We start from the raw sequence: 11,371 nt of genomic DNA, 5'->3' as shown, positions 1-11,371 counted from the left end.
CCCAATCTGAAAATTGGCAGAGGCCCTATACATGCAATTCTCCATTAGAAACATACAAATGACACAGATATATGAAAAAAAATTGCTCACTATCATTATCAGAGAAAGGCAATTCAAAACTCTAATGAAGTATCACCTCACAATAGACACAATGGCCACCATTCAAAAGTCCACAGACAATTAATGCTGGGGAAGCTGTGAAGAAAGGAAACCCTCCGACACTGTTGGTAGGAATGAAGTTTGGTGTAGTCACTGTGGAAAACAGGATCGGGATTCCTCAAAAGAATAAAAATTGACTTAACATAATGATCCAGCAATCCCACTTCTGGGTATATATCAAAGAGAACCCTAATTCAAAATGTCAACTGCACCCCAATGTTCTCAGCAGTGCTATATACAGCAGCCACGACATGGAAGCACCCAAATTGTCCATCAACACATAACAGTGTACAGAAATTATGCCATATTTACACAATGGAATAATATTCTGCCATAAAAAATGATAAAACAATGAATTTTGCAGCAAAATATATGTCCCAATAATCTGTCATACTAATTGAAGTAAGCCAGAAAGAGAAAGAAAAATAATATATGACATGATATATGTACAACCTTAAAAAAAATATTTGGAAGAGAACACTATGATTTCATCTACAAAACTGAAACATACATGCAGATCTTCTTTATAATCTTACGGTTACCGCTGAAAGAGATTTTGAGAGGATAGATTTGGGAGCTGTAGAGTTATAAATGTTATCCACTATATATAAAAACAGATATTTTCAAAATTTCTTTGTATGACACAGGGCAGTATGTTAAATATTGTGAAGTTAAATTTAATTAGCACACAAATATACGCATGAAGTGGGACGCTGTGCTAAACACTACAGATTGACCCATTGTAAATGGCAGTACTTCAATGATAAATAAATGAATAAATAAGTAAATAAGTAAGAAAGTTAACAAAGAAATAAATAAATAGTATTTAATAATAAAAGAAATACAAATATTCACACTACTTAAGTTTACACATCAAGAATCTAGGAGAAAACAGAAAGAAGAAGAAAATTGAATGAATGAGAGAAAGGTAAATAACAAGAGAAACAATTGAAAAGAAAAAAAATACCTAAGTCTGTTTGTTTTAAACACAAAGTGGACAAATATTTAGGTTGGCAAAGAAAATAAAGACTCAAATAAAATTAGAAATAAAAGAGAAGATATTACAACTGACGTTATAGAGATGCATAGCATCATAAGTAATTACCACTAGCCAACAACTTGAATGACCTAGAACAAAAGACATATTCCTAGAAACATATGTCTTCCAATAATGAATCAAGAAGAAATTAAATAGAGCAAAAGTGTGTATGAGTAATTCAGTAATCAAAACCTCCCAAACCACAAAATATTTACAAGATGAATTTACTGGTGAATTCTTTAATACATTTGAAGAAAATTTCTCACCAATTCTTCCCCAAACCATCCAAGAATTTGAAGGGGGTGAAAGTATCCGTACTTGTTTTATGATGCCATCTTTATTTGCTTAATAATGCTAGAAAGGACATTATAAGCAAAATATTGAATATTATCCTTGATGTATATATGTGCCAAAATTCTCTACAAAACACAAGCAAAATGAATTCAACAACACATTTAACGTTTCATACACATACATGAGTAAATGAATTTATCCCTGGGTTTAAGGATTCTTCAAAATATTCAAATCAATAAAGGTGACATGCCTCACTAAGAGAATGAGAAATAAAACTCACATAATCATCTCAATAAGTGCGGAAAGAGCATTGTATATAATGCAACATCTTTTGAAGATACTCCCAACAAATTAAATTAACCATGTCAGTGGTATGATATCATATACACACAAAAACAGTGTGGAGAGAAGAGAATCAGTTCTCTGCTTATTGATTCTTAGAAAAAGGGTTTATATAGGACATGCAAAATGCCTCACATAACATCTAAGTTATAACAATGATAATAATCTTAAGCTATTTATGTCCACATACTTCCGCAGTAAGCACAGGATGTTAAATGATAAAGGATTGTCTTAAAGTTCATCACCGAACTTCATTTAGTGGGCCATCTCTTATCCAGCTGGCTGTGCCTGACTTAGGTTATCCTCCTCTGAGTATTTTACCCAGCATAGGCTATACAGCCATCCATACTGGATACATTGAGTAGGCCATTTCTTATCCAGCCTGGATATATGACATTCCTCACAGCTTATCAGTTCAGTCCATGGGCTTATTCTCTAGAGCCTTCAGACAGGGGCCTACACACCCAACATCCCTTGATAAAAAACTGGATGAATAAAATTTGATGTTTATGTGCAATGGAATCAATACTTTGCATTCCTATCAACAGTGTCCACGGCGTTCCCTTTTCTCCTCAGTCTCACCAACATACATTTCTTTTCTTTTTGATGAGAGCCTTCTGACAAATGTGACGTCTTGTCTAATTTTTGGTTTATGAATTTCCTAATAATTTATAACTCTGAACACATTTTCATGTCATATAGCCAACTGTATGTTTTCTACAGAAAAATGATTCAGATCAATCTATTCAGTTCCTATGGATTTTTTTTAATTGGATTGTTTGGATTTTTTGTTGTTGTTGTGTATGACTTTGCCATATATTTTGGATATTAACACTTGATTGGAAAATATCACTTGCAAATATATTCTCCCATTGTGTTGGTTGACTTTTCATTTTATTGATAATTTCTTATGCAGTGTAAATGTGTTTAGACTGACACAGTCATATTTTGTTATTTCTGCTTCTGCTTCCCTTGAGAGAGGAGACATATGAAAAATCAATTTAAATCAAGTGTACTTCTTATGTTTTACCCTAGGATTCTTTGTTTTCAGGTTTTATATTTTATATGCCCAGGAGTGGGTTTGCTGTGTCATATGATATGTATTTTTTTTTTGTTATTTAAAGGAAATTCCATACTGTTTCCAAAGTGGTTGCACCAATTTTCATTCCCACCAACTGCGTTGTACTGTCCCTTTTTCTCTACAACCTCCAAAGTCTTTATTATTTGTAGACATTTGATGAAAACCCTTCTCAATAGTGTGAGGTAAAACATTATTTTATTTTTGTCTTGCCTTTATATAATGATTAGCTAAGTGAGCATGTTTCTATATTCCTGTTTGTCATCTGTGTGTCTTTTTTAGAGACTTGTCTTCTACTCATTTTCTGGCTGAGTTGTTTGTGGATTTTTGAAATGGAATTTTATGAATGATGTGTGTATTTTAGAAATTAGCCTTATGTTGATTACATTGTTTCCTAAAGTTTTCTCCCATTTGGAAGTTCATATTTTCATTCTGATAATTTTGCTGTGTAGAAGCTTTTAAGTTAAATTAGAACCTATTTGATTATTTTGCTTTTATTGTTTTCAGCTTGGGAGAGTGACATGGGAAAATTTTTCTACAATATATCTATAGTTTTGCCTATGTTAGTTTCCAGGAGTTTTATTGTGTCATGTATTAGATTCAAATATTTAAATCATTTTGAGTTTATATATGTACAATGTGCGGGAATGTTCTAATTTCATTGATTTACATGTAGATGTCTAGCTTTCTCAACATCACTTGCTGAAGACTGTCTTTAGGCATTGTATATCTTTGTTTCCTTTGCCATAGTTTATTTGACCATAGGTGTGATGTTTTATTTCTGCCTCTGTGTTCTGTTCCAGAGAGATAGTTGTTTGTTTGTTTTCCAGTATTCTGCTGTTTTGATTACTGTAATTTTGTAATATAGTCTGAGATCTGGGAGGGTTATGGGTTATGTCTCCAACTTTGTTCTTTTCACTGATTGTTTCTTTTGCAGTTCTGGTTCTTTTGCAGTTCCATACAAATCATAAGACTGTTTTTATTTCTTTGGAAAATATCATGTATTTCGATCTGAATCACTTTATATCTGTAGACATCTTTTATAGTATGTATATTTTAACAATATTAATTCCCCTAAGCTAAGACTTTGAGATTTCTTTCCATTTCTATTCATCTTCTTCAAATTTATTTATCAGTGTCCTTTTGATTTTATTATCTTGTTTTTTTATAGGTTTTTAATGTTTTGATCTTATTTCATATGGATTTTTTTAAATTATGGAATATTTCATTGTTAGTGTAAAGAAATGTGACAGTTTTTGTATATTAGTCATGAATCATGCAACTTTGTTAAATGTCTTTATTAGTTTTAGTTGTTCTGGTGTGGAGAATCTTTAGGGTTCTCTATATAGATTATTATGTCATCTAAAATAATAACAGATTTACTTCATTCAATCCAACATGAATAAATTTTTTTCTATTCCAATTGCTGTGGCTAGGATATCCCATACTGTGTTTAATAGAATTGGTGAGAGTGGGTATCCTTGTCGTATTCCTTAATTTGGCTTTCAGTTATTCACTTTAGTATATTATATTGTCTGTGGGTTTGTGAGTAATGACTTTAGATATGTTGAGATATATTTCCTTAATCCTACTTTGGTAAGAGGTTTCTATTGTTGTTGTTGCTGTTGTTATTATTGTTGTTGTTGTTGTTGTTGTTGCTGTTCTAATGAATAAATGTTGAATTTTGTGAAATGCTTTGATGGATTTATTGGGATAACCATGTCATTTTTTCTTTTACTTTTGTTAATGTGTGCTTCAAACTTATTGATTTGTGTATGTTGAACCTCTCTTGTGACCCTGCAATGAATCCAAGTTTATTATGGTGTATGACTAATTTTTGGTATTGCTGGATTTAGTTTCCTAATAATATTTTTTAGAATATTTGCATCTAAATCAATCAAATATGTTGGCTTGAAGATGTCTTTGCCCGTACTTTGTTTTTGGCTTTGCTATCAGGGTGATGAAATCTTCATAGAATTAATTTGGAAGTTTCCCACACCTTCACAATTTTTGAATAGTCTGAAGAGTATAAGTTATGCTTTGTTTTTTTGTACAGTTCTCCACGGGAGTTGTTTATATCTACACTTCTAATCAACAATTTTTTTAAATGCAGATTCTATCTTTCTTCTAGTAAACAGTTTGCTCAAATTGTTTCTCCTTATCTCTGTCTCTTTCTAGACATTTGTCTATTTCTTCTAATTTGTCCATTTTATTGGCATATATGTGTTGACAAAATGAACACTTTTTTGTATATCTTAAGTAACAATTGTTATTTCTCTTCTATTATTTCTGACTTTATTTCTTTGGAGCATGTCTCTTTCCTTCATGATGGACCTGGTTAGAGGTTTTCTGATTTTGCTTATCTTAAAAAGAAAACATAAAACAAAATCTTTTGTTTTACTACACTTTTGAATAGTTATTTTTCCTCTATAATTTAAATTTGCACCTGTAATATTTAGGATCATGTTTTTTTCTTTTTTTTACTTTTTTTATTGGTTTACATTCATTTTACAAAGTTGTCTCCAATTCCAGCGTAGAGCACAATTTTTCACTTACAATGAACATACATACATTTTTTGTCCCATTTCTTTTTCTGTGAGCTGCCGTAAGATCTTTTATACATTTCCCTGTCCTACACAGTACAATCAAGTTTATCTATTCTACAATTTTGAACTCCCAGTCTATCTCTCCCCGCCCTCCACCCCCTTGGCAAACAAAATATTGTATTCTATGTCTGTGAGTCTATTTCTGTTTTGAATTAGGGCTTTTTGTTTTGTTTTGTTTAGTTTTTACATTCCACTGATGAGCCATCTCACATGAAATTTTTTTTTTCTCTTTCTGGCTTATTTCACTTAGACTGATATTCTCCAGGACCATCCATGTTGCTGAAAATGCCGTTATGTTGTCATTTTATATGGCTGACTAGTATTCTATTGTATAAATATTCCACATCTAATTTTTCCAGTCAACTGTTGATGGACATGTAGTCTCTTTCCATGTCTTGGCTATTGTAAATAGTGCTGGCTATGAACATTGTGGTTCAAGTGTTATCCTGAAATAGGGTTCCTTCTGGATTTGTGCCCAGGAGTGGGATTCCTAGGTCAAATGTTAAGTCTATTCCTAGGCTTTTGAAGAATCTCCATTCTGTTTTCCACAGTGGCTCCACCTAACCGCATTGCCACCAGCAGTGAAGGACGGTACCCTTTTCTCCACAGCCTCTTCAGCATTTGCCATTTGTGGATTTTTGGATCATGGCCATTCTGACTAGTGTGAGGTGATACCTCACTGTAGTTTTGATTTGCATTTATCTGATAATCAGCGATACTGAGCATTTTGTGATGTGTCTTTTGATCATTTGCATGTCTTCCTTGGAGAATCGCTTGTTTAGGTTTTCTGACCATTATTGGATTGCATTGTTTATTTTTTCTATTCAGTTAGATGAGCTGCATATGTACTCTGAAGATCAAGCCTTTGTCGGTTTCATATGCAAATTATTTTCCCATTCCGTAGGTTGTCTTTTTGTTTCACTTCCGGTTTCTGTACTGTGCAGAAGATTGTAAGTTTCATTTTTTTCTCATTTGTTTATTCTTGCTTTTATTTCTTCTACAAGAAGAATTTTGAGACGTAAGTCAGATAATGTTTTGCATATATTTTCCTCAAGGAGGTTTATTTTATCTTGGATTATGTTTAAGTCTTTGATCCATTCTGAATTTATTTTTCTGTATGGTGTTCTAGCTTCATTGGGAGTGCTCTAGCTTCATTGATTTACATGCTGCTTTCCAGTTTACCCAACACCATTTGCTGAAGTGTCTATCTCAATTCCTTTGTATTTTCTTGCCAGCTTTGTCGAAGAGTAATTGACCAAAGTTTGTGAGTTCATTTATGGGCTCTCTATTCTGTTCCATTGGCCTATATGTATGTTTTCCTACAGATACAGTGCTGTCATGTTGACTGTACATCTACGGTATTATCTGAATCATTAGCGTAAAGATATGTCACTGATTTTTGAAACTTAATCATGTAACCTGCTAACTTGCTGAATTCTTCAATCAGCTTTAGTAGTTTTTTCTGGATCTTGCAGGGTTTTCTATATATAGTAACATATTATCTGCATATCGTGAGACTTTTACCTCTTCCTTTCCAATTTGCATCCCTTTTAATTCTCTCTCTTCTTTGATTGCTGTGGCTAGGACTTCCAAGATTATATTGAGTTGGAGTGGTGATAGTGTGCATCCTTGTATTGTCCCAGATTTTAGTTGGAATATTTCGACTTTCTCACCATTGAGTACTATGTTGGCTGTAGGTTTGTTTCTATAGCTCTCATGATGCTTAAATATGTTCCCTCTATGCCCACTTTGGTGAGATTTTTTATCATACATGGGTGTTTAATTTTATCAAATGCTTTTCCTGAATCTATTGAGATGATCATGTGGTTTTGGTCCTTTCTCTTGTTGATGTGCTGCATTACACTGATTGATTTGCATATGTTGAACCACCTCTGTGTCCCTGGCAAGATCCCCAATTGGTCATGATGTATAATCTTTTATCTGTGTTGTTGGATTCTAATTTCTACTATTTTGGTGAGGATTTTGGCATCTGTGTTCATAAGTTATATTGGCCTATAATCCTCTTTTTTGTTAGTGTCTTTGCCTGGTTGTGGTATCAGGGTGATTGTGGATTCATACAATGACTTTGGGAGTATTCCTTCATTTTCAATTTTCTGGAAGAGTTTGAGAAGAACTGGTATGAGTCTTCTTTGTATGTTTTGTAGAAATCATCAGTGAAACCGCCCGGTCCTGGAATGCTATTTTTAGGGAGGTTTTATATTGCTATTTTGATTTCATTTCTAGTGCTCTGCTTGTTCAAGGGGTCAGTTTCTTCTTGATTCAGTCTTGGTGGGCAGTATGTTTCTAGAAACTTGTCCATCTCATCTAGGTTATACAGTTTGTTTCAATATACTTTTAATAATATTTTCAAATGATATTCTGTATTTATTTTTTAGTTGTTGTTATTTCTCCATTCTCCTTTCTTATTTTGCTAATTTGTGCTCTCACTCTTTTCTTTTATTTGAGTTTGGACAGTGGTTTGTTGATTTTACTTACTTTTTCAAAAAACCAGCTTTTGGGTTTGTTGCATTTTTCCCTATGGTGTTTTTAATCTCTATTTTATTTATTTCCTCCCCAATATTTATGATTTCTTACTTCTGCTGCCTTTAATGTTTTTTGTACTTCTTTTTCAAGTGCATTCTGCTAGTGGGTTAAATTGTTTATTTGTAATTGTTCTTCTTTTTTGAGGAAGGCCTGTATCACTATAAACTCCCCTCTCAGCACTGCTTTTGCTGTGTCCCATAAATTTTGTATGGTTTTGTATTCATTTTCTTTAGTCTGAAGGTAATTTTTCATTTCAGCATTGATTTCTTCATTGAACCATTGGTTTTTTTAATAAAATATTGTTTAATCTCCATGTTTTCCTTTTGCTATCATTTGTTTCTCTGTTGTTGATTTCTACCTTCATGGCATTGTGTTCAGTAAAGATGCTTGAGGTAATTACTATCTTCTTAAAATCGCTGAGGTTTCTTTTGTGCCCATGTGCATCATGAATCCTGGAAAATATTCCACGTGCACTTCAAAAGAATGTATATCCTATTATGGGGGGTGCAATGCTCTGAAAATATGCACCATGTGTATTATTTCAATTGTATTATTTAATTTCTCTGTTGCCTAATTTATTTTCTGTCTCAATGATCTTTTCAGTGATGTTAATGCAGTGTTGAAATCTCCAAATATAAATCCCCCTTAATATAAGTTAGTAATTATTTTATGTACTTGGTGTTCCTGTATTTGGTGCATATGAATTAACGAGTGTACTATCCTCATATTGTATCACTCCGTCAATCATTATATAATGTCCTTCTTTATCTTACTTTATGGCCTTTGTATTAAAGAGTATTTTGTCTGAAATCAGTAATGCAACACCTGTTTTTTGGCTTTTCCAATTGTATGGAATACCCTTTTCCATCCTTTCAGTCACAATCTATATATGCCCTTCTCTCTGAATTGGGTCTCTTGTATGCAGCATATTGAAGGTTCTTGCTTTATTATCCAGCATGTCACTCTATGAATTTCAACTGGAGCATTTAATCCATTAACATTTACATTAATTGATGATAGGTTTGAGTTTATTGCCATTTTTACCATATTTTCCATTTGATTTATTATTTCCTCTTTGTTCCTTTCATCTTCCTTTTATGGTTTGGTAATTTTCCTTTGTATTTTCATGAATTTTATTTAGTTTTATTGACTCCCTGATAAGTTTATTTATTCTTGTTACCCTTTTTTATAAGTCTTTTTGACAATTACTATAACTGATTTTATTAAAATGATATTAACATGATCTCAAACCCATCCTACTGAGAACAAAAAATTTTAAAATGAAAGAACAAAAAAAAATTCTCTATTTTTCTGCCTCCCTTTCCCACTCTCAATGATTTCTATGTCTTGTTTTAAAATTTTCTGTTTATTTTATTTATAATTCATGAGTTATCACGTTTCCAGCTGTGAGTTTCACATTCCTGTAATATCCTGCTTCTTTTCTTTTTTGAGAAGACCTTTCAATATTTCTTTTATCAGGGGTCTAGTGTTGCTAAACTCTTGTAGCGTTTTCTTGTCTGTGAAATTCTTTATGTCTCCTTCTACCATAAAAGACAGCCTTGCTGATCAAAGTATCCAACGGTATATCATTTTTTCCTTTCAGGACTTTGAATATGTCTTACCACTCCCTTCTGACCTGTAGTACTTGTGTAGTGAAATCAGCTGCGAGCTTTCTGTGCATTCCCCTGTAACTCACTCTTTGCTCTTCTCTTATTGCCTTTAGGATCATTTCTTTATCCCTGAATCTGGCAATCTTAATTATATGTCTTTTTGTGGGTGTATTTGGGTTCTTCTTGTTTGGGACACTCTGAGCTTCCTGTACTTGGATATCTGATTCCTTCTTTAAGTTTGGGAAGTTCTCAGTCATGATTTTTTCAAACACCTTTTCAATCCCCTTTGATCTTTCCTCCCCTTCAAGGACTTCTATCACGCCAATATTGGCATGCTTTCTATTATCCCATAGGTCCCTTATGCTTTTTTCATTTGTTTCTCATTGTTTCTCTTGTAGCTCTTCTGATTGGGTGCTTTCTATTGTACTGTCTTCTAAGTCACTAATTCGTTCCTCTGTTTTATCTAGTCAGCTTTGCGACACCTTTTGATCATTCCTCATCTCAGTTAACGAGTTTACCTATTCTACTCGGCTCTTCTGTAAAGCTTCCATTTCATTTATGACATACTTTATATCTGTAAACACTATCTTTTTTATTTCCTTCAGTAGTTTGATCACTCCTTTTTTGAAATCTTGATGTAGTAGGATATCATTGTCTATTTCACTGATCATTCTTTCAGGGGATTTCTCTTGTGCTTTTAATTGGGAATGGTTTCTCTGCTCCTTCATCTTGCTCCTACCTCTCTGGCACTGTCATTTTTCATGTATCAGTTATCTTCTGTGATCCTAAAGGAGTTTATCTAACTAATGCTTATGTAGCAGTACAACTTAGAAAAGAGAGAAAGAGGTAAAGAATTTTAAAGAAGGGTGAAATAAAGGTTTGAAGATATTCTATAATGAATAATAGAAAAGCAAGTTGAAGCAGAGTTTTGAAAAATAATAATAAAAATATTTTTAAAAATTTCAAAGGTATTAAAATGGGGGTATATATAATTGAAGAAGTAGAAATTAGGAGGGTAATAGAAAATGGAACTGTAAAAACTGATTAAAACAAGAGTGTGTTCAGTGTCCTCCTGGAGAATGTGTACATTTAATGTGAAATCTTTAGCTTCCTGTTTCCAGAGGCCGTCAATTGGAGACCCCATCTGTGCTGCTCCCAGGGCATGTCAGTAAGCAGATCACTCCTACACCCGACACTGGGTCTGATGAAGCTCTCTTTACTCTGAGCTGGCTTGTCACTGCCCTGCCCAATGCTGCAGTCAGATGTTGCAGACTGACCAGGCAGGATTGGGCATCACACCCTCTCTCTACACAATGGTCAGTGGCGGCATTCCAGCCAAAAATGTGGGGGTCACCCACCCCCTTATTGTGCTGATCACTCTGCTGCTCTGTGCCACTGTACACTCTGCCTTGGTTATGCACACTGGAAGTGGGCTCAGGGAAGTCTGAGGAACTGCCCTGTCCCAGATCTGAGCCAAAATCCAGCTCCTTGTTTTTCTTAGCGGACAAGTTCCCTGAGGGACCATTACATTAGGACCCTATGTGCCTCATGGTTTAGACAAGACTCTGTCTGGCCCTTGAGGCTGCTAAGTCCTTAGGTGTAGATGCAGTTTTTGCCTATACTGCCACATGGGTGCAAAACACCAGAGGATATGGTGGCTGTGTCTGAACCCCAGCTCTCTTCACCTAGAAAATTTGTG

This window comes from Vicugna pacos, unplaced genomic scaffold, assembly GCF_048564905.1.
Source record: "Vicugna pacos unplaced genomic scaffold, VicPac4 scaffold_220, whole genome shotgun sequence".
In the NCBI taxonomy this organism is placed as follows: Eukaryota; Metazoa; Chordata; class Mammalia; order Artiodactyla; family Camelidae; genus Vicugna; species Vicugna pacos.
Note: the sequence above shows the minus strand (reverse complement) of the source record.